The sequence below is a fragment of the Rousettus aegyptiacus genome, unplaced genomic scaffold, assembly GCF_014176215.1.
Source record: "Rousettus aegyptiacus isolate mRouAeg1 unplaced genomic scaffold, mRouAeg1.p scaffold_m13_p_1, whole genome shotgun sequence".
In the NCBI taxonomy this organism is placed as follows: Eukaryota; Metazoa; Chordata; class Mammalia; order Chiroptera; family Pteropodidae; genus Rousettus; species Rousettus aegyptiacus.
The window spans coordinates 14,612,202-14,635,809 of NW_023416284.1; the positions used below are offsets into that span (position 1 = coordinate 14,612,202).

Here is a 23,608-nt window from a genome sequence, read left to right on the forward strand (position 1 = left end):
ATGGAGTGACCATGGTTTGTCCATTCTCTTGTTGATAGACATTCTGGTCGTTTTCGATTTCCGATTATTACAAATAAAGTTGCTGGGTGGATTTGTGTATAAATAAATCTCTTGTGAATGTATACTCTCTTTACTCTCGGGTAAGACCAGGAGCGGAATGGCTGGGTCATACGGTAGATGCATGCATGACTTTATAAGAAACTGCCCCACAGCATATTTTGAGGCAGCACTGGGCGCAACTGGTTTTGGCTCACAGGGACTAGACCTCTGTACCCTACTTACTACTGCCTGCTTCATGAGTAGGACACAGAGGGGAATTTGAGAACAGAACTTGCCCGTCTCCTTAGGGAAGCCGGCTGAGAACAGGTGGGGTAGCAGTTAGGTAGGGAAGTAGACCCAAGGTGTAGTGTTGGAGGTCAATGGGATGACTGGGAGAAGTTGGATCGTGGGGACTTTGGAAGGATGTAGTAGGGGAGAAGGGGGTCAGCCTGAAAAATCCCAGTACAGTCTAGTTTTAAGTGATCGACAGTTCTCTTTAAGGCAGTTTGCTTTTCTGTCCCATTTTCGACTCTGCCCACTGTTGTCCAGGAGAAGGGAAGGTGGGAAGAGGAACACATATCTGCTGCTCTGTGCTGGGCACTCGACGTGCTTGCCTCCTTCATCCTCGCGATGACTTGGTGAGGGCGGCTTTTCCTCCAGTTTTTGAGACCAAGAGCATTTTAGTGACAGCAGTCGAGAGGGCCAAGAGAGGCTGGAAGAGAGAGGGAGGGAGAGAGCGGAGGAAGACGGAGAGAGGACCACCTGTGGCAGCTGCCAAAGGAGAGAGAGTCGAAGAAAGAGCTAAAGGGCAGCAGAACGTGCCAATGACCCGGAGTTCGGGACCCGTTTCACCCCAAACTTTGGTCTACTGAAGCGGCTTTCCCTAAATTCCCCTTCTCTGCCTAAAGATAAGTCCTCCAAAAGGAGCTCAGTTGTCACAAGTCCCCTTTCTGGGAGTTTCATCAGCCAGAGGAGATTGACTCTTTACCAGAGAAGAGGTTCGATGGCCACAGTGGGGGGCCCACGCCAGGCCGGCCCCACATCTCCCATGATGGCATATTGGTCACTTTGAATTAAGGTTACTCAACAAGCAGCCAGTGCCAGAGGGCACCTCCACCCTCCCTTGTGTTCCCGATTGCAGGAAACAAATCTCCCACAAAGAGGTGTCCTTCCTGCACCTGGAAGACACTCCTTATTGCTAGAGCTAAACTACTCAGAGCTGCAAAGTCCGTATAATCGAACTTATTTCCTCTTTCCTAATTCACTACTTTGTTTAAATTCCTCACTAATGACATACCCAAACCTTGCTTAGATTCCTTTCCAAGGAACACTAACTTTCTTTGTCCTGTCGACTTCTCACAAATTTGTTTCTTTGTCTATGAAGTCTAAAAAGGTGCCCAGTTTGTCATTTCTTTGAGCCTAGTTTTATGAACTAAGCGTCATATTGTGATTCTCCTGCGTGCAAATTTTAAATTGGTTTTCCTCTTGTTAATTTACTCTTGTGTTAGCTTTTATTGTTAGTCTAGCTGTAAGAACAAAGAAAGGGTAGAGGGGGGGAATTCTACCCCACTCTGTAACCAAAGCACACCAAGACAAACTTTGTCACAAACTGTCGTCTCTCCCATGTATTCTTCTAAAGGGCAACTCATCTTTCCTAGAAATCATGTACTCGCCCCTAAGAAACCTACATTCTCTCTCCCCTTTCTCTATTAATTCTCAAGCCACCTCTTTGGGGCGCTCATTTTTCTTAGGTATCTCTCTCGCGTACATGAGATATACATGTTAATAAACTTCTGTTTGCTTTTCTCTTTTAATCTGTCTTTTATTACAGTGGTCTCAGCCAAGAATTCAGAAGTATAAAGGGAAAGTTATTTTTCCACCCCTACACAGCCAAGATTTGTTTTGGAAGTTTTGTTATGTAATATGCACTGTAATTCCCTCCTTAAAACTTTCAGAAAAAACATTCATTACTCACCTCTGCCTTTGAAGTTGGATGTGTGCGTGTGTCTGGGTGTGTGTGTGTTTTAAGGTGATTAAGTATGAAACTGACTTTAAGTCTTGGGTTGGCCCAAGGAGGATCAATTACGTTTGGGTAACATGTAAATGGAGAAACAGAGAATAATTGGTTTCAGAGAGAACAATTCTCCCATGAGCACACAGCTGGATCCAGACTGGCCGACTCCAGAGATCTTTTTCATTTCACTGCGTGGTGCTGCTGAAGTTCTGGGAAGTCGTCTTCAGTGCTAGAATGAGACACGTTCCTCCATTTTGTAATTCCCAATTTTTTCCAGTGATTTCATCTGCAGTTAAATGGCTGGTCCGCATAAACTGTGAAGGAACCCGGAATCTTTCATCCCAAAATATGCCTCTTTAATATAAGAATTATTTTGAGCTGAAGGCAATTACGAAAGAGCAAATGCAGGGAAAGCTCTCTATACCGGCTCCCTTGGAAGCCTAAAACCATTTCTTTGTCCTGCCATTTCTCTACAAATGTGTTGTTCTGTGTTGAAGATGCTGCATAAGCCTGAGTTCTAAGCCGCCACTTCGAGTTATTCATCCCTGCGTTTCTCCCATATATACCTGAGATATACATGTTAATAAAGTTCTGTTTGTTCTCTTGTTAATCTGTCTTTTGTTACAGGGCCCCAGCTGAGAACTTAAGATGGGTATAGGAAAATTTTTCCTCCCTACCACCTGACATCCGAAATCCACACATGGCATGTAAATCACAGAAGCACAAAACAGTATTTGCCTGCAGAAGTCTGGGTAAGAAACTCATACCCCTGAGTCCTGATGTACAGCTCCGTGCGTACGTTGAGCTCCCCCTAGATGTGGTATTAGTTTTGTAATCTTTACTGTGTGAGGAACATGCCACCTGAGCAGAGAGAAGGTGGAGAAAGGTCTAGAGTTTCAGAACTGAAAGTGACCCCCAAGATAAATTTAGCCCAATTCGTTCACTTTAGAGACGAAGATTTGAAACCCAGAGAGGGGAAATGCCACCCGCTCTGCCCCTACTCTCGGATCCTCTCCCATTTTACTCAACAAGCATTTACTTAGTTTTAAGCCTCCTCCGAGCACTTTTTCAATCGGCCTCGGGGTGCTCATTGCCCACCCTGCCCCGTAGAATTGGTCATTTCCTTTGTGGCTTCCCTCTCCCCACACAGGTTGCTATCGCAGCGTCTGCATCACTCAGCTGGTCTGTTTAAATGTCTGCCCCTGTTAGGCTGGGTGCTTTCTGCGGGCAGGGACGATGTCTCGCTTACTTTTTGATCCTAATGCCCAGTACAGTGCCTGCTACATACTCAAATACTTGGGGAATTTCCTTTTATGATAAATGCAATGCACTTAAACATGTAAAAAATATGCTTCCCTTCCTCACAGCCCCCCTCTCCAACCAGTATTCAGTCTCTTGCATGACCTTCCAGACTTCGTCTCTGTATTTGTAATGAACACAAAGGTATGTCCATCTTTAAAAATATGACTCATGCTATAGAAATGATTATGTTATTTATTTCTTTTTTCCAATTAAAGTTTTGCCCAAATTCACTGTATTAGTTATTTATTTCTGTGTAGTAAACCATTCTCAGGCTTAGTGGCTTATAATGACAACCATATGATTTGTTCAGGCTTTTGTGGGTTAGCTATTTGGGCTGTACTGGGCAAGGCTTGAGGGTTCTTCTGCTGGTCTTGCCTGGGATCACTCTATAATTGCAGTCACCTGGCAGGTCACTGCTCCTCATGGTCTTATCCTCCAACGGGCTAGTCTGGGCTGCTTCTACATATGGCAGATTTAGGTCTTCTTGGCCTGCTTCTTCCCCATGCTCTGCTCAGGAGTTAGGGGGCAGATCCTGGAATTTATATGGTTCTTGGGGCCCCCTCTAATGAAAATAAAAAAATTACTGATATAAAAATTGGCATAAAGCTTGGGAAGAGGCCTATGCGAATGAGGGGCGCAAAACTTGAACTTCAAAAACTAACTGGTACATCTTCTGGTCGTCTCTGCTCTTGGGTCTTCAGTGAGCCTTTGTGGATTCCACTCCCGCTCTCGAGAATGGACCTGGGGTTGAGGATGGCCCCTTTTCAGTGACAGACCAACGCCTAAACTTCCCTGCTCTCTTCTCAATCTTGGGGCTAGAAAAACTGCTCTTACTTTATTGAACATTCTTCTGAATTTATTGAGACATAAATTCTATGCTCTGAATCTTTCATGACCTAGATTGTAAAATCCACTACCCTCCTCTCCTTCCCTCCCCTCCCTCTTTTAAATATGGCTTTGACCATAAATTTCAAAGGTATGAATAGACTCTTTGTTTTGCTGTATCGTCCGTGATTTTGGAAGGGTGAGCTTCATGTGCCCTAGCTGCTTCTTGATGAGGGGAAGGATTCAGGAGCAAAATCCACACAGGTAACATTGTAAAATAAAACCTGTTGTAAGGTTAGAGCTGTTTATTGACATAGGCCTAGGAGCCTATGGGGGAATAATTTGAACTTCGCTCTCACTTGGGCATGGAATGTACCTGAGTGTATTTGGTGTGGCGATGGGGTGGGCAAATCCTCGTGAGTTCATCTGCATGTGGATTGCGTTCTGGGAAGAGGTGACAGTGGGGAAGAAGGAATCCGGCCCCTCTAAGCTCAGATATGGGGCCGTGGGTGGATGTGAGCAGGAGCTCTGGCACAGGGTAAGTGTGCTGTAACTGGAACATCGTGGTGGCGGCTCACGGTTACACGGGGCGGGGGAGGGGGGAGTTGTAGCATCCAGAGCCCAAGCAACAGAGAAAGTTGAGTCCTTTCCCTGCCAGCAGCCGACAGGTGAGCAACAGAGTAGATGTGTAAGTGGCAATCGGTGGTGGTGCTGTTGGCAGCTGTGGGCAAGCGTAGAGGTGGTGTCAGACAGGCGGGTAGCAGCGGCAAGCTCAGGAGCACAAGGGTGGGGATCCGAGTGATGGGTAGTGAGAATTGCAAGAACTCTTGGCACATGAAGACTCCATCCAAACCCCTGCACCAAGAGACCTGACTAACCCCTAGCGTGGCTTCCAGCAGCAGCCTGAGGCAGCATCCCGGGATGCCTAGCCTCTGTTTGAGTTTCTGACTGCTCAGGGCTATCAAAAGAATTTACTGTTTATTCTAGCCAACACCTGGCTATATGCCTCTGACCTCCTTTCCTTAGGGCATTTGTAAGAAAGGGCTCACAATTCATTCCTTTGTCTCTTTGAGATGTACGTGCATCTCTTACAACTCAAGAGGGTCTTTCCCAAGTAGCTGAAAGCCATTTCTTTGAAACATAACCACTAGGAAGAATAGAGTGCTGTCTCCCAGTCTCTTCCCCTTCCTACTCTCTTAGACTCCCTTTAAAATGCCCTGCACAAATTGGAACAGAGCTCAGCAATTTCCAAAGTATCAGTTACTGAGAAAAATCTTGTTTTTGCTGTTTTAACTGAGGTCTACCTTTGTTTATCTTTGAAAGTTGCTAAGGAGTTGGCAATAGCCTGGGGAACTCAAAGCAGAAGCCTGGAGGAGGGGCCACCAGAGTGAGCTGGGTGTCTAAGTGATGTGATGATCACAGCCCTGGGCGGGGGTGACCCATGTGACTGGTGCCTAGGGACAGAAGTCGTTGGGGCAGGGTTTGAGGGTACATTAGGGGCCCACCGTGGGACACAAGGGGGCTGTGGTCCAAGATGAATAGCAAGATGGGCAGTGTGGAAATGATGTGGGCAGAGAACATGGGAGCCCCAAGCAGAGGTAGCTGGCGTCCTTCCCTTTCACACATGTTAACTGTTGAAACCACAAATCTTTCTGTCTGTTGACGAGATCTCATCTGTGCACACAAACCACAGAAGCAAAGCCCTGTGGTGTGTTACTGTGGGAATTCTTGGAGGTTTCTGTATATCCACAGATCTATTTGTTGGGGACCATTTCTGGAGGTCATGGTCACTGACCTCTTAACTGAAAGGATTTTTTTCTTCTTTTTCCCAGCAGGAGGAAAAAGTTTCTTTTGAGGGGAAAAAAAAATGTTGAAAAGAAAATTCTAGTAAACGGAATGTGATTTGGAAGGCTCCCCCTGCACCTGAAAAGTGTAAAGGGTTTTTCAGGGTGAGATCAGACTTTTGGGAAATTTAGGAAGCCCTGTCAGGGAGTAAGAAAGTTGCAAATGGCACAAAGCCAAGAACCCAGGGGAGGGAGTTTCTCTACTTGCCCCTCGGGGACTCAGAGTGAGAATTACAAACCAGGATTGTGAGTGATACTCAATTTTTTTTTTTTTTACATGGACTCAGTGTTTGCTATATTATTTGCAGTCAATTATGCTTCCTTGTATATTTTTGTGTTAAGATAAATCATCATTCCAGATATTTTTTTTACCCAGATAAGTAGAGCGGGGTACATGCTAAGTGAAGTGGGGATACCCCCAGCGTAAATGGAACTTAGCTGACACAAGGGCTTCAGCTAGATGAGTTTTGCCACCCTCCAACCTATCTTCAAAAGTGAACCCTTTTTTTAGATTTAAAACTATGTTTAGGGTTGAGCAAAAGAAGCAAGATACAAATGAGTAATACTGTATAATTCCATTGATATGAAAGTTCATGAGCAGGTAGAAGCTAACACACGGTTGTAAACATCAAAACGGTGGTCACCTCTAAAGGGGCTTGATCTGCAAAGGTTCTTGAAGGTTCATGAAGAAAATGTCCTACATCTTCTTTTAGGCATCGGTATTATTGTTTTATACATTTGTCAAAACTCGTCAAACTGGACACTTAAGACCTGTGCATTTTTTTCTGCATGAAAATTATTCTTCGACAATAATTTAAAACAAAATTTTAAAAGACACAGCGAGCTCCCAAAGCTTAGATGACGAACTAGCTTAGGTTGCCAGCCCCGTTTCTTAAAATCGACCCTGGAGAAACCATGGAAGCCAGAGGGAAACAGATTCTAGAACTAAAGAAAAATAATCACAAGGCCACCTTTCTTCTCTTTGCCCTGCCATCCCACCTCTGGTCATGGCGTCTTACACCTGAGTGTGGGAAGTAGGTAGCTGTAGCCTGGGGTGGAAACCTGTGGTGGGGGAGGTGAGTCCACAGATACATGGGGTTTCCTCAGGTGGGGGTGCTCTTGGTCTTGGGGCTCATTCACTTCCCTCTCCTTAAATTCTCAAGGGCTGACTTAAATTCAGGCTTAAATTAACTCTTACCACTGTTTACCCAGACATGAGCTGAGAGAGATCTGATTTGGGTCTGATGATTTCTCCACAGAGCAAAATTTTTGTCCATTTCAGCAGTTTCACTATGTTTTTTCCTGCTTATTTTTGATTGGCTAGGCATAGCTTTTTTCCTGTATTGCACGCTTTATTTTTTTGTTCTTTAAAACTGTTTCCACAGTGACAATTCCGTCCACATGCACATGCAACATTGCATTCCTCATTTTCTCACCGCGGCAAAGTAAATACTATTTCTACACTTGTTTCTTTTGTAATCGTTTGCATCTTAGTGGTACTTTCAAAATTCTCACTGGCTTTATTTACACTTATTGGCTATTATGGGGTTGATAATGTAGGAAAATTTACTTGGGCACAAGGATGGCAACACAATAGAGTAATAGACTTTGAGCTGTTCACGACGTGAGTGTAAAATAGCCTTTCACCCTAGCCGATGCCATCTGTTTGTTGGTGGAGGGAAGAGTTGGTATTCTCTTTTCTGGAGATTTTATTTTATTTTATTTTATTTTATTTTATTTTTTTATTTCTGCGAATCTGTAGATGTTGAAATTTAAGAGGAAAACTTCTCTATACATATTATTCTGTGGCTTTGAAAATAATCCGTTATACATAGTGAACACCTTTCCTTGTTAATGCATATTGCTCTACTTCATTCTTTTTATAGAGATCTATGGTATGGGTATGCCATAACTTATTCAATCATTCCCCCATTGGTGGACATTTAGGTTGTTCCTAGATTGTCTTTTTCTTTTCTTTTTTTTTTTTACTACAGAGAATCCTATAAAATATGTATCTTTAGGTTTAAATGTACATTTCTCTGATTTACTATGAAGTTGAGCATCTTTTTATGTTTATTGGTCGTGTGGATAAGTAACTTCTGCTTCATGGTTTTTAAGTGCTATATAATACTACAAGATATGTCTGTATTACAGCTTACCCAGGTAGACCCTAATGTTGGACACTGTGTTGTTTCTTTAGTGGCAAAATGAAATGCTTTTTATATTTCCTGATCCGTTTTATGCGGGAAAAACTTATCTAGTTGACCAGTTGTCTGAAAAATGCCTTGCAGTTAGTGAACTGGCTCTTGTCATTGACTTGGTTAGGTGGTTTCAGATATTTATATTAAATTGTGGAGATAGAAAGCAGTTTTTGAAATGTTTGCCCAAACACTGAGCTCCATTCAAACTTCCACACTCTCTTCTATTATTCTAAAGAATAATTATCATGTTTTAATTGTATAAGCATGTCAAAACCATTTTGCTTCCTTTTTGTGATTTATGTATGTATTTGGATAACTGCCTTTTTAATTAGGACCTGTTTCACCTGTCCATGGAAGATTTGGGGCATAATGATTTGTCATAAAAGAGGAAACACAGGCTTAAAAAAGAACTTTTTAGTTCTTTAAGGATTTTTCTTTTTAGTGTCTCTCGAGGGCACATGTCCAATTTGTGGAGTTGACTAGTACACACTTTAAAGTTTTACAGCAGCCTGAATTAATTTATAATTGGTTCATTCTGATGTGTTTATCTTGATTTATGAAGCTACATCCTAGTTGATAGACTCTGAGCACTCAGCAGATAATTGTGGACTTTATGATTTCTTAACCATGCGTCCTCAGGAAGGATGCTAATCTTCTTCCCTTTTTCTTTTTTCTATTGAGGGATAGACACATATCGCAAAATTCACAGCCTGTATAATCCTAAATGCTCGAAGGATTTTTACATGTGTACACATCTGTGTCACTACCACCCAGATGAAAATGGAGAATGAATGTATTCAGCAACCCAGTGAACTTCCTTGTGCCCCTTCCCAGTCTATACCACCCCCACTGCTGGAGGTAGCCACAATTCTGACTTCTATTACCATCAGTTTTGCCTGTTCTTGTACATTCAGATGTGCTCTTGTGTGTGGCTCCTTTTTCCCAAAAGTTTATGTTTTTGAGATTCATCCATGTTGTTGAACATACAAACAGCTGTATTGTCATTTTTTGTTGTTGTTGAGTAGTATTCCATTGCACGACTACCACAGTTTATTTATCCATTTACCTGTTGATGAATTTGAATGGCTTCTGGTCATTGGCTATTACAAATAAAGCTGTTAGGAGCATTCTTGTACATGCCTCTTTGTGCAGTCATTTCTCTTGGGTATATATTTAGGACTAGAATTGCTGAATGAGAAGATTGCTATCTATATAGCTTTAGAAATATCTGCTAAATGGGTTCCTAAAGAGACTGTACCATTTCGCACTCCTGTCAGCAAGAGATGAGCATTTCGGTTGCTCTGGGTCCATGTGAACACTTATCATTGTCAGTCTTTTTAATCCAGCCATTCCCATGGCGTGCTGTCGTACTTTTTTGGTGGTTTTAATTTGTATTTCAAGACTTCGATTCTGTGGGTCACTCTACACAGGCTTTAACTTTTTAATCTAAAAGCCCTTCCATTTTGTGTAGTGGAATACGTCAATTGTCTAAATGGTTTTGGCTGCATCTGGATGACTGGACTGCTTTTGCCAATTTGCTGTGCCCAGCCTGGATACCTGTGTTCTCATGGCCTTAACAATGTCTGTTTTTGTGTGCGTGTTTATATATGGTAAGTCTCTGTTTCAGAGAAGACGCTTTCCCTAGAATGTTCTTGGCATATGGGTTTATGCCAGGTGACTCTACCTGTGATAAGTCCCTTGGATGAAATATCTTTTCAGTTTTAGGAAAGGACTTTGTAAGCCCCATCCCAGAGAGTCAGTACAGAGCCTGTTTGCCTGGAACTTGGAAGGGAAAGGTGAGAAATGCAAGCAGTTCTGTCTCTTACATATAAATCTAAATAAGAAAAACCTGAAGGAGTGAATTTTGCTAGCCCTGGACAGATACTAGCAGTGCAGCAGCTGCCTTGAGGACACGTTGGATGGGGCCATGGCTAGAGAGTGGTAAATCTCATGACTCTTTAAGTTACAGCTCAAACATCACCTTCTCATTGAGGCCTACCCTGATCACCCTATTTAAAATGTAACACCTCCCACATCCTTTTCACCTTGCTCTATTTTTCCCCTTATCATCTTCTAACTTATTTATCTCTTTATTACTGTGCCAGTGACAAGTTTTTGTCTCTTAGCCCCATCCCATCTTCCTATATTCTTTGCAGTGCTGAGCTGGGACTCTGCAAACTGCATTTCTGCTTTGCCAGCTCTTTTCTATTAGACTCTGCAGAGATGACGCTAGAGGGTAGGCTGCAGGGGTGGGGGAGGAAGTAAAGAAGTAAATTGCTCCTTCCAGTTTACTTCCTGTTCCCATGAATATCTTTCCAGCAACAGATCTTCACTCCAGCAGTGGCAGGTCCTTCCCGTAGCAGCAGCTGAATTCACTCTGCAGCGTTTCTAACATTTGCAGAAGCAGCTGCACTGCACCCCCACTCAGAGGCACCAGTGCCAGCCAAGCAGCACCTCCTCCTCAGAGGTCTGAGTTTCACTTCCGGAGTCTCAATTTTCACAGTCCCAACCCCCTTTCTGCACCCCACCCCCTCCCACCCTGGAGTGGTAGCTGCTTCCTGTGCTTGCTACCTCTGTGATATCTTAGCATTCTCCTTTTTACCCTTTTAGTTACCTAGTGAACAACTTTATACTCAACAGTTCTTTATATGAAATTCCCTCCGTTCATATTTCTGATGTAGTTTCTGTCTCCTTAAACAATTCTTTGTATTGTTTATCATCTGTCCCCTACCACCCCTGCCTTAATGGCAGTTTCATAGGGGCAAGGATTTTTGCCTTTTTGTTCACTGAGCTATTCCAAGCGACTAACACAGGACCTGGCACTTTGTAAGTGCTCAATAAATATTTATAGACTAAGTGATGGGTGGGTGGATGCGTGGATGGTTGTTGGCTTATGATTTCATTTGAATTATTTGTCTGAGTTTTCTATTTAGGTTTAGAGTATAGATTAACTGTAAAATTAGGTTTTAATAAACTGGAATGGCTTTTTCGTTTAAGCGACATGAGTACCTCTGTTGCTTGAAACGGAGAGGGTTGGTTTCCTGTAAGAATTAGTATCATAAAGGAGTTTCTAGCAACAGCCACAGGAAGAGTATTTATGCATAGAAGGGCTTTAATTCTTACAAGAAAAAAACTCCCACCTTATTTAATTATAAAAGAGGATTGATAGGAATCAGCCTTAGGAAATTGAAAAAAAAAACGTCATTTAGAGGTACAAGAGGCACCAAGAGGCACATGCCTCATCACTCACCATCTGTATGGGCTTGTCCTCATTGTGGGTTTGGCGGATGCAGGGGAAAAAAGACTAGTCCAGTCTGATGTAAAAACTGCAGACTCTCGTCCAATTGAGTATCCCTGTCCCCAGGTGTGGAAGCCTGCAGAGCGGGGCCGATGTCGTGATCAGCATCTTCTCTGTTTCTCCTTCCACTTCTTCCCCCTTCACCGGGTCCCTCCAGGGTTGGAGCTCAGTAGATATTTTTGCAGCGAATGAATTTCTCAAGTAAAGTGAACAGGGCATTATAACAGCAACGCACCTCACAGAGCTGTTAAGAGGGTTACATGCAATTCCCTGTGTCAGTTCAGTTTATGTTAGCTCTGAAGGAACACTTCGCCCAGCCCAAGTTCCTGAGGTTGCCGATGGCTTTTTGGGCTTCAGTTAAACAATCTGCTGCTAGCAAGGATTTAAAAAAGAAAATTATTATTTAATTTTTAGTTTTAAAGTAATTAAAAAAAATTTTTTAAATTATGGTTGACATCCAATACTATATTAGCTTCAGATGTACAGCATAGTGACTAGACTTTTTTTAGACTGGACATGTATGGAAACTATGAAGTGATCACCCCTGTAAGTCCAGCACCACCTGACACCACACGCAGCCATTACATTATTGACTGTACTCCCTAGGCTGGACTCCACGTCTCGTGGCTGTTTTTATTACTGGCAATCTGCACGTCTTAATCCCTTCCTCGTTTTCACCCGTCCCCCCAGAACCCCTCCCATCTGGCAACCATTAGTTTATTCTCGGTATCTATGAGTTTGCTTTTGCTTTGCTTATTTATTTTGTTCTTTAGAGTCCACATGCGAGTGAAATCATATAGTATTTGCATTTCTCTGTCAGACTTATTTCCCCTAGCGTTATACCCTCTAGGTCCATCCATGGCATCACAAATGGCAAGGTTTCATTATTTTTATGGCCAAGTAATATTCCATTGTATATATGTACTTCTTCTTTATCCATTTGTCTATCAATGGACACTTAGGTTGCTTCCATATCTTGACTATTGTAAATAATGCTTCAATGAACATAGGGATACATATATCTTTTCAAATTAGTGTTTCGGGTTTCTTCAGATAACTATCCAGAAGTGCAAGTGCTGGGTCTTTCTCTGTTTCTTGTTATAGCCTTTGTTTTAAAGTCTATTTCAAGTATATAAATATTGCTACCCCACCTTTTTTTTCAATGCTTTTTTTTTTTTTCAATTATAGTTGGCATATGTTATATTAGTTTCAGGTGTACAACATAGTGATTAGACATTTATATAACCTCGATAAGTCTAGTATCCATCTGACACAATACATATTACTACCCCAGCTTTTTTTTCATCATTTGCATTCAGCAAAGATTTTGCCTAATGCCATGAGGGCACCAAATACCAGGATGATCAAGACCTTGCACCTGTCCTCAGGCAATGACATAATAGTCTAATTAAATTCAGAACATAGTCTTAAAAGCAGAAACTGCTCATGGAGTGAATTCACTTGTGCTTTAATTTTAATCAAATTAGCTTCCTGATTGACAATGTGACCTGGGAGGCCTATTTAAAATGGACAAAAACAGACTCAGAACAAAAAGTTTATATTCTTCTGCTACTTTTGATAATCCAAGTAGGATCCGGGGTCCTGAGCTGGAAGAGGATGCCCACCTCAGCTTTTCACTTTACCTGTTGTGTGTGTGGTAGCAGGAAGTTGCTTAAATTAAAAAAATAGAATGCCAAAAAAATTATCAGAAATTAATACATTTTATGGATAAAAATAAACCTATCTATTGAAGGAAATGTAAAAAAAAAAAAAAAGGAAGTTGCTTAAACTTTTGCCAAACTACGCTCTCATTTTGCGGCCCTTGGAATGTAATATGTAAATCTTTGAGGAAAATCCAGGAGAAAAAATGGAGAAATAAAGGAGAAGGAACTCTATTAACAATAACCTTTAAACAGGTATCAATCCACCAGCAAGATGTTATTAAGTGTCAACTGGGTGCTTGCTGCAGTGTGGGGAGACTGCAGTTGGGAGTTAGAGGGGCAACAATTTACTTTTATATTAGCCTCAAGTTTAAGTTTATGACCAGGAAGGGGTGGATAGACCTCCCAGCTGAGAAACCCCTTAGCACACAAAGCTATAAGTGAGTGCTGAAAGCTAAGGGAGTTGCCGGTACAAACCTAGACTGTCGAGGTGAGAGTGCTCATTGAAATGATCTGATCCAGTCCTTCATTTTAGAGAGGGGAAACTGAGGCTCAGAAAGGGTAAGTAGTTTACTTAAGACCACACAGCCAGATAACGTCAAAGCTAGGACTTGAACTCTGGTCCCCTGTCTTCTCCACCAGTTTTTTTTTTTTTTTTTTTTTTAATTGAAACACCAATGTCTCAGTTAATCGAATAGTCTAGCTTGGCTTACTGTCTAATAGAAATATAACATGAACGATAGATAGAATTTAACATTCTCTAGTAGCCACATTAAAAAATAAAAAGATACAGATAAAATTAATTTTAACAACATTTTATTTACAAAATATATCTAAAATATTATCATTTCATCATGTAATCAATATAAAAATTATTAATGAGCTATTTTATGTTCTCATTTTATTAAATTTTAGAAATTAGTGTATATTTTATACATCGGCACATCTCAATTTGGACCAGACACATTTCAAGTGTTCAGTAGCCACATGTGGCTAGTGGCTGCTGTATTGGCCAGGGTCAGCTAGCTATTTGAATTTAATGATTAATGTGTCATATTTTCAGGGGAGATGTTGAAAAATGTGAAGGGTGCTTTATAGGCATCATAACATATCGTCAAAAGAGTCTTGGAGTTTACAGCCTGGAATTTAGATCTTGCTTCAACTTGTTTACTAGCTGCGTAGGCTCTGGCAAATCACTTAACCTTTATCTTCCTTTCCCTAGTTGTCTTACTCCACAAAGGAGCAAGGGTAAAGACCAGTTGTATGACATGTATGATACACACACACACACACACACACATATATGTAAATATGTATGTATATAGGAAAATGATTTTCTAGCATAGTATCTGGTATTCCAAACGTTATTTTTATTTCCCTAGAATGCATTCTATTTGGGAATTTTCATGTGGTGAGCACCAGGTGGATAATGAGACAACTTTATTAAGCATCTTTAGTATCCTCTGGAATCAGTACAAAAGCAAGTGAGAAGTAACTAAAGGTGCCACAGGGTGTTAAAGCTGGGAAAGCCAGCGCCTCTGGTCAAAGTCAGGCGGAGCAAATCTCTCTGAGCCGCCAGTCCGTTTGCCCATTGGGCCTGACCCCAGCGGACAGCAGTGAGTTACTAGCTGACAAGAGATCGGAGCTCTTCGGCCAACAAGCAGCATGCTATCGTAATCTGCTATGTTAACTTATTTTGTTCTATTTCTGATTCAGGATTAAATAGGGAAAGGGTCTGCTGGGTGCCTCAAAGCCCAGCTACAACCAATCCTTTGATCATGGAGAGCACCGCAATCACTGAGGTAGGTAGGCACCCCATTATCACCACTTGGCAGCTGAAAATGCTGCGTTCTGGAGAGGTGAAGTGATTAGGCTGAGATAAATGAGCTGAGATTTGAACCCGTGGAGCCTGCCCCTGATGCTGCTTTAGGCACCAGAGACTTTGTTATTAGAGGAGTACTAAATAAACAAAATGCTATTAGTTGCCTCTCTATCCTCTGAAAGCAATCTGGACTTTACCACTTTTAATAATTCTGCTTTGAGTTCTAGTGGTCAACCTAGACCTCTAAAGATAGATTTGTGTGGTTATTTCTTACTGTATTGATTTTAGACTTTTCTATTGACTTCCTGTGGGTTATACAACCTTCATTTCCTCTCTTCCTGTTCTCATCTTGATGTTATATGCACTGAGCTTTAATGCATTTTTCTTTTCTTAACTTCCCACGGTTATCTTTTGACCTCCAAAAAACGACAGTTTACGCATTGTTATGTAAGTAGAGCCAAGTAATGAGCTAGGAGAGCATTTCTTCTCTACTAATTCAATGCCACTCAAGGGGAATATCCCCAGAGTCCATTTCAAATGGATCCTTCTTTCATACACACCAGCCACTCTTTAAAATCATGACACATTTTATTTTTGGATTGTGCCTATGGCATACCATTCCGGCCCTACCCCCACCCCCCACCCCCACCCCAGCATTTCTGAGCCTCTTTTTTTGTTGTTGTTGGGAGTAGCTAACAAAAATGGCTAATCTTTTTTGGAGCAATTATCACAGGCTGGGCACATTACTAAGTGCTTTACACGTAATAATTAATTTAGTTCTCACAGCTACCCAAAGAGGAAGGTACAGTAGTATCCCCATTTTAGGAAAGAGGAAATTGAACCACAAAGAGGTTAAGTGGTGGAGCTGGGGTTTCATCCAGAGGGCCTGGCTGCCTCCCGTGTCCACGCCCTTAACCACCGCCCTCTTCTCCAGAAGGAACATGGGTCTTCCTCACACGTCCCAGTCTAGCTTTCCATTCATTCCGTATATTGCTTCCTTGTTCTACTTTAATCTGTTTCTTTACATTCAGACCATGTCTTTCTTGTCCGACTATTAAAATTTATTTTTAATGGACATCTTCGGGCATCCATTATTCTACCTTCCACCGCCAAGAAAGAAGTCCACGTAGGTCCTGGAATTGAGTTTGGGGTCATTTGATCAGGGAATTCTGGGTTCTGGGAACTGGGTGCATAGTTAAAGAAAGGTGTCATATGCTTCTTGTAGTCACAGTCCCTTGGCTCCAAGGACTCCTGGGCCCATGGAGAGGGGTGCAGCCAGCAGAGGGTTGAGTGCCCCCTAAAGCATGGCACCCAGAGGAGACCCTCTTGTCTGAGTCTACTGACAATACTGTTTTCTCCCAGTGGTTTTTAATGGCTTTTGAAAATAAGCTCATCCTTACAGCTTAGTGATCTGATACAATTGAGATGATTCAAAAGAAAGTACCTTGAGTTCTGACTGTCCAGTTGTGGGTGGCCACTTAAGAATGAAACCTGCTGGGCAGTCTGTGGAATGCCAAGGCAAAGGGTGCCCAACCCTATCCGAAATCTGTTATAGGTCAGAAGGCAAGTGCCAGAAACATCCAGGGGCATTTCCCAGAAGGAGGGGCTGCTCTGAGTGGCATGTCCTCTTGGCCACGTGGACTCCTTACCTAGAAGGAGCTACTGAAGATTGAAGCTAGGGGACACAGAGTAAGGGAAGGCTTGTGGGTTAGGAGAGTGAGTCACATGAGGAGTTCCACTTATGGTATGACCAAGTTGGCTCCAACTAGAGTGATCCTAGACTACTGCTATTAACTTCTGGGGAAAAAATTTTTACCCAAAGTGATAGAGAACAAATCAAAGCAGGCAGGTTCTGCAGAGGGGTCAACACCTGAAAGAAAGATCTAGCACTGGATGAGTTTGTCATCTTTTAATGGCTTTCAGCACACTGCAGTCAGCACCGTTTGAGGGTGCCTAACATTCCAATAGAAAGCCTGCAGTAGTTATGGCCTGAAAACCTAGCCGCAGCCACTGGAAAATGAAGGTCAGAGAGAAAAGGAACCACAAGTTTTTTATAAACTCTCCAAATCTCTGGCCAACCTCTAGATTATTCACGTATATAGGACAGACAACAAGCAGATCGGCTAAAATGAGAGAAATAAACTGATATTCGAGCTGTTTCCCCAAAGACAAAGTTTGTGTTTTGAATCTAACCAAGTTAATTACCTGAAAAAAAGACAATCACCACAAAAATTCCTTTAGAGGAATATAACAGAATCCAGAGTCTCCATTACACATCATTCACAATAAAATCTCAAATTATTTGACATACGAAGAAAAGGAAATGTGATCTGTCTTTGAAAGATAACAGAAACTGACTTCGGGATAACTAGATTATGATTTTAAAGCAACTATTATAACTATGCTCTTTGCCATAAAAGAAAATATGTTTACCAAAAAAGGAAAAGACAGGAAATCTTGATGGAGAAAGGAGGAGTATAAAAAAGAACCAAATAGAAACTCCAAAACTACGAAATACAAGATTCGAAATTTTAAAAGTCTCTGAATAGAATGTAGGTCTCGGTAGATTATGAAGTGAGCGTGCCAGGTACAATTAACAAGCGAGACACAAAAGGAAAATAGGCGAGGTCCTCAAATCAGGAACACACAGAGTAAAGGAAGGCTAGTGGGCCAACGCGAGGTCTCTGTGGTCGCTTATAAAGCATTCGTAAGTTCTTGCTTCTCTTTTCTGTTTCAACTGCACTGCAAGTTCATTGTAGAGATTTCGAAAATACAAATAAGAGAAGAAGAAAATAAACATCGGCTGTAATCCCACAATCTAGAGAATTCACTAACATTTTGATGTTTATGCGTCTAGTCTTCTAAAGTAAAATAAAGTTTTTACTTTAATAAAATAAGATCACATCCTATACACTGTATCCAGTCAGCTTTTTGGTTTTTAAAACCTATTTAGAACATCTTTCCATGCATCTCAGTATTTTTTGGCAACACTATTTTGGTGATATACTAGGCCTGGCATGACCGGATTGTGATTGTATAGTACGTATATTAGCCTTACAGTTTCCATGTAGATTACAAATATTTTTCTTAATTGGTTTTCGCTTTTTAACTTTACGGTGACTCTGTCCTTTCATCAGTTGACTCTGTTCCATCTCTTTGGGTAGCCATCTGATAAATGGCATTTCTCATATGAGCAAGGTCCGTGTCTGCTTCGGTCATCACTATATGGCCAGTAATCTAGCATAGTGACTGGAGAGAAATAGCAACTCAATAAATATGCGTTAACTGATCAACTACTTTCTAAGCTGTGCCCTGAGGGGAAGGCCCAGATAACATCACTGATTGCTGGTTTCCATTCTTGGCCATGTAGCTAATCTGTTTTCAACTCAGTAATTCATGCTTTTTGACTCAGTAACTCCTCTTCTAGAATCTATCCTAGAGAATTTTTCAGATATGCAGGCAAAGATTTATAGGCAAGGTTGTCCACCCCGGTTTTATTTATAATAATGAAAAATCAGAAACTATTTCTAGCAATATATAAATTATACGAAATTTCATGATAAACACTAATATGAGGTCCAGGAATGCTTTTTGGTGATATGAGAAAAATTCTTACGTTTCAGTGGCATATGAAAAACCCAGAATGTAAAATTATACGTAAGATTTCTTAACTCTGTTAAGACGAGTTTGAAGTACCCCCCCCCCCCCAAAATATCTTTAACAAGTGGTGCATGAATTGAGAACGCTCTCAGTTCCCAGGAACTGAAAACCTCATTCAGGGGGCCGCGAGCACAAGGCGGCTCATTTTTCTCTCCATAAATAGTCTGGAGGTCTGCTTGGCAATGGCAGGGTCGGAATCTCAGCCATTCTCTTCTCTTTATAGTCAGAAGATGGCTGCCCCAGCTCCAAGCATCAGGTCCGCATGTGAGACGGGAAGGAGGAAGGGGGCAGCACCTTGCCTGCGGCGTCTGTCTCCTTCATCAGAAACATCAGGAGGCTGCCAAGGTGCTCCAGCAAATTCCTGAGGTCTTCTGATCAGAACCGTGTCCTGCGGCTGCCCCCAGGGACAAGGGCCCTGGGAGTGAGTATCTAGCTTCCCAGTCTCTCAAGTGGGGAGTGGCAAGGGGGAGAGGGTAGGGATATCTGTTAGGTCGGTTAATAAGGAGTGTCTTCCACTGCTTATTTCCGGTTGGTAGGCTTCTGGATATTTGTACTTTTCTTCTTTACTCTTTTCTGTCTTGTCCAATCTTTCTACAACGAGCATCTATAATTCCTGTAATTGAAAAAAGACAACAGATTCTACTTTAAAAATCCCTGGTGAGGTTGTGGGCTCTTGGAAGCATTTATACTGTCATTCAAAAATGTGCAGAAGAAACCGTGGAATTCTCTAGGAGCCGGATTGGCTGGTCTATCTTTCCCACTGGACCATGAGCCCCCCATGCTTGCCTGCTTCCCAGACAGGGAATTGGTGGGTGGGGAAATCTATCATTTGTTTCACTCCAATCAGGCACTGTGCTAGCTACTGGACCAGCACCCCTGCATGGAATTCTGAAAGCGGTCTGTCTTTTACAGATGAGATGCAGAAAGCTTAAATAATTAAATCATGCATCAAGTAAAGCAAGGCTGGGCCTCAGGTTATAGCACCAAGCTTTAATTATGTATGTTCCTACTACATCAATAGCTCAGTTAAGATTAGGTCGAATGAATGCAGAGTCAATGAATCATTTGAATATGTAATTAAAAAACAAAACAAAACTACAGCCATTACTTGGAAATTATTTCCTGTAGGGCATCTATGTTGCCATTCATTTGAATTAGTGTGATTGAAAAATAACAGGCTGTAATCATTGCCTGCAAGAGAGGAACTCTGTGCTCACTTGCCTTCATCTTGCGTCCTTGACTAAGGGCCGGATATATAATATATATTACTCCAGATGAAAAAGCAGCTAAGGACTAGTTTCCCATGGAGTCTTTACAGTTTTTTTATCATAAAAAATTTCAAAGCAGCTACAGAAAAACAACACCTATGAAAAAAGTAGAGAATGGTAGTATGAGCCCCCATGTAGCCATCATCCAGATTTAAGAATTATCAATATTTTGCTGACTTTTTCATTTATCTCATTCCCCGCCCCCCGCCCCCCCCCCCCTTTTTTTTTCCAAACTGGAGTATTTTAAAGCAAACTCAAAGACTCATTGCACCATGAGCATTTCTATGATTGGAATGAAAAGACTTTTGTGTGGCCCCGTGTTTCTCTTTCTTTAGATCTGCTGGCGCAGGAACCAGTGGTATCAAAGTCAGCTCCTGGGTGCATGGATTTCTGGGAAGCTCCAGAGAGGACAGGCACGTTCCTCGCTGGCTGTGCAAATTTGTTTTGCTCTCAACCCAGGGCACTTTTTGGCTAAAAACTCCTCCGGCCTCAGGATTTATACTTTTCTCAAATGCTGAAAATAAATATCTGGCTTCCTCTAGCTCGAGACATCTGGGGAGTGTTGCTTTGGAAACTATTTTTGGCATGAAAATGTCACCCAAGTTGCTTGAAGTGATTTGGAAATTTTAAGGTATTGAAAGCATCTGATTAGAACAGCGGCTGAGGCTGAATGGGTAGAGGTTAATTGTTTCACAGGCCAGTCATTTTTCGTCAGGGTTCTCGCTCCCTATATTCTTCCTGTTTACTGCTCTTAATGCTTTAGGCCAAGGATTGCACCCAGGGCTGGTATTTGAAAGGTGGCTAAACAGGGGTGGGGGAGGAGTGGCTGGTGGTGTGATAAAGGGGGAACCCACTAGCTGTCTATCCTTTCTTCCGCCTGTGCACCCTGCCTGGCTCCCTGGAAGTCCAGCATGCTGGGAGATCCATGGAGAGTTCCTGAAGAAACCTGGGATCATGTGCTTGCGCCTGCGCTCCACTAGATAGATAAGGGAGACAAAGTTTCTAACTTTCTGAGTCCCGTGTAGGGCACCAGGGATCATGCTAGACCAACTGAGATGTGTCCCAGGATGAGCCAGTAAAAGAATAACACAAGGAGCAAGTGGCAATTATAGCTAAGGAGGAACCAGCGGGGTCCAGTGAGCAGGATGCTGGGAGGAGTCCGAGCCAGAAGCAGGAGCAGAGGCCACTGGGAACAGGTGCTTGGGAAGGGGAGAAGGAGGTGAAGGGCAGTGGTTCAGGCTGTAGAGGGTGAAGGAGGTGAAGCTAGGGAGGCTGGCTTCGCTGGAGGCTGCCGCCTACCCTGGGCTTGGGAAACACAGAATAGGTGAAGATGGAAAAGACCCCATAGGGAGGTGGTTGATTAATAACTCTGACCTATTTTGTTCACAACGCTTCCGATAGCAAATGTGTGGGTTTTTCCATACCAATAACCGGTTCTCCAAATCTCCAGATGTCACCTGGGCATCCTATAATTCAATTCAGTTTTGACACTAACTACCCAGAGTGTCGGATTCCACAGGTTGAAAGGCTCAGTCCTACAAGACTGCCCTCACTTCAGAATAAGTCGAAAGTCTCAGGTTGTCACCTGTGCTTCTGACCAACCAGGTATAAATCGAAGGTTCCCACAACTTCCTCTTTAGATTGGATAGTTGGCTAGAAGAGCTCACAAAACTCAGGGAAACATTTTACTTCCATTTATTGGTTTATTATAAAGAACATTATAATGAATACAGATAAACGGCCAGGTGAAGAGGTGCATAGGGCAAGGAATAGAAAGGTGTGGAGCTTCCAGGCTCTCTGGGGTCTGCCACCAGTCATTCATTAGCATACAAAAGACATTCTTATCACCCTGGAGATTCCAAGGGTTAGAAACTGTGTGTCAGGAGCCAGGAACAAAGATCGAATATTTTGCATTTAAAAAATTATACCACAATATTGCTGAGCAAGGTTTGCCCCATCTTTTCCCACTCGAGTGGGACTTCAGGTTTAACTGGGATCGAGTGGGAAGAGCGGAGAGAACAATGAAAGGTCTTGGGGACCTCCATCCCCACCGCCCCACGCTTGGGCCCTGCCCTGTCCACAGTCCTCCTGGGTAGCAGCAACCTGATGGAGAAACCAGCCGAGCCTGGGCTCAGGTGGAGGCAGGGCAAAGAGAGCAGAGCAGCAAAGGTGATGGGGATCCGGGTCTTCAGGAAGCCTGCTCCAGGATGCTGCAGGGAGACTGCACAGGGAAACTGTCCGCACGCAGCACGTCAGCGACCAGATCCTGCCCCCCAAACAGGCTCGTCACCAAATCAGGGTTCGCAGCATTTCCACACCCATGATGCACTGCTTCTTAGCTTTCTCTTAGCATGCAAACCCACGCCTCACCACACAGGGGGGTGCGTACACCATGCTCCATCAGGGCTGACACGAGGGATAAATGCTTCTTAGGGAAGAACTCATGACAAATTGCTGTGTACACCATTCCCCACTCAGCCCCCCTTCTCCATGGAGAAAATTTTACTCTTCTGGACAATGGGGCCAAGAAGCCACCTCCATTTACCCATCCAATCACTCACTGATTTGCTTATTCATTACTTTGGCAATTCTCAAGTATTTGAGAACTTAGGATTGGCTCGTCTCTGGGCTCTGGGCTCCATGTACCTTCTGCGTTGCTCAGAGACAGCGTGGCAGAGCAGAATGTCCTCTGAACTAGGACCCAGGGACTCTTGTTCTTGTCTCAACCCTGCCACTTACTGTTTGGATCTCATCTATCATATCAGTAAAAATGAGGCCAGGGATGCCGTCCCATTTGATCTGACGAGCACTGAGATGTAAGGATGCTCTATAACCTTGTGAGTGTTGTGCCCCCGTAATTTACTGTCATCATCACAATCTCAGCTTACCTCCCTGTGCTGGGGTGATGATACAGTGGAGGTGAAGGGCAGGTGCTTTGTGAAATGAAGTACATATATATGTAAGCCTATGTAAGGCTGCTGGAGTTTTAAGGATAAAGTGGCTGGATACTGTGCTTTCCGATTTCTTTGAAATCGGTGACATTCCTCATTGACATGTGAGAGAAACCAAGTCTCCTCCCTGAGATGCCAAGTACGAGAGTGGCAGGGTGGGTGAGGATGGAGCCTTTTTCTCCTTCACACCATCATGAGAAAAGTAAAGGAGAACTGAGTTCTGGGAAGTAATATAGATCTTAGTGTCAGCTGAAAGGGCCCTTAAAAGTGATCTTTCAGCCTTCTTGTTTTATAGGTGGGACATCCAGGCCCAGAGAAAGGAAGAGAATTGCTCAAGGTGTGTTTGCCTCCAAGACCCGAACAATTTCTCCATATTCATTCTCAGCCGGGGCACGGTCAGGTCCCTGGGCCCCCCACTCAACTCGAACACCTGATCTGACTGCACCATGAGTCCAAAGCATGAGCTACGGAGGATATAAGTTATCCATACCTGGTATGTGTAGCTGGTGGATGTACGAGTGATTCATAGTATCCTTAAATACAGAAGTCATTTCAGAAATCAGAGGTGGGTTATCATCTGGTGTTGGGAGTGCACGAAATTTTAATATTCTCCTTTATAATTTTCAGAGATTTCCAAACTTTTACAACAAACATCTACAACTTTAAACTTTATAAGTCCCACCCTCTCCAAATTTTATTTTATTTTATTTTTTTAAAAAAAGG

General features: G+C 42.6%; 1 long non-coding RNA gene across 2 annotated transcripts in view; it reads left to right on the plus strand.

Moving 5' to 3' along the window:
* Positions 1–23,608, plus strand: part of LOC107501030 — a 59,632-nt gene that overhangs the window by 21,018 nt on the left and 15,006 nt on the right. The window contains exons 4-8 of one of the 2 annotated variants that reach the window (XR_004953764.1): positions 2,681–2,805; positions 3,421–3,496; positions 14,901–14,986; positions 18,890–19,087; positions 23,181–23,378. This is a non-coding gene — a long non-coding RNA (uncharacterized LOC107501030). Of the gene's footprint in view, positions 1–2,680; positions 2,806–3,420; positions 3,497–14,900; positions 14,987–18,889; positions 19,088–23,180; positions 23,595–23,608 lie in introns of those variants that run through there. The other variant, XR_004953766.1, reaches the window with a different exon arrangement.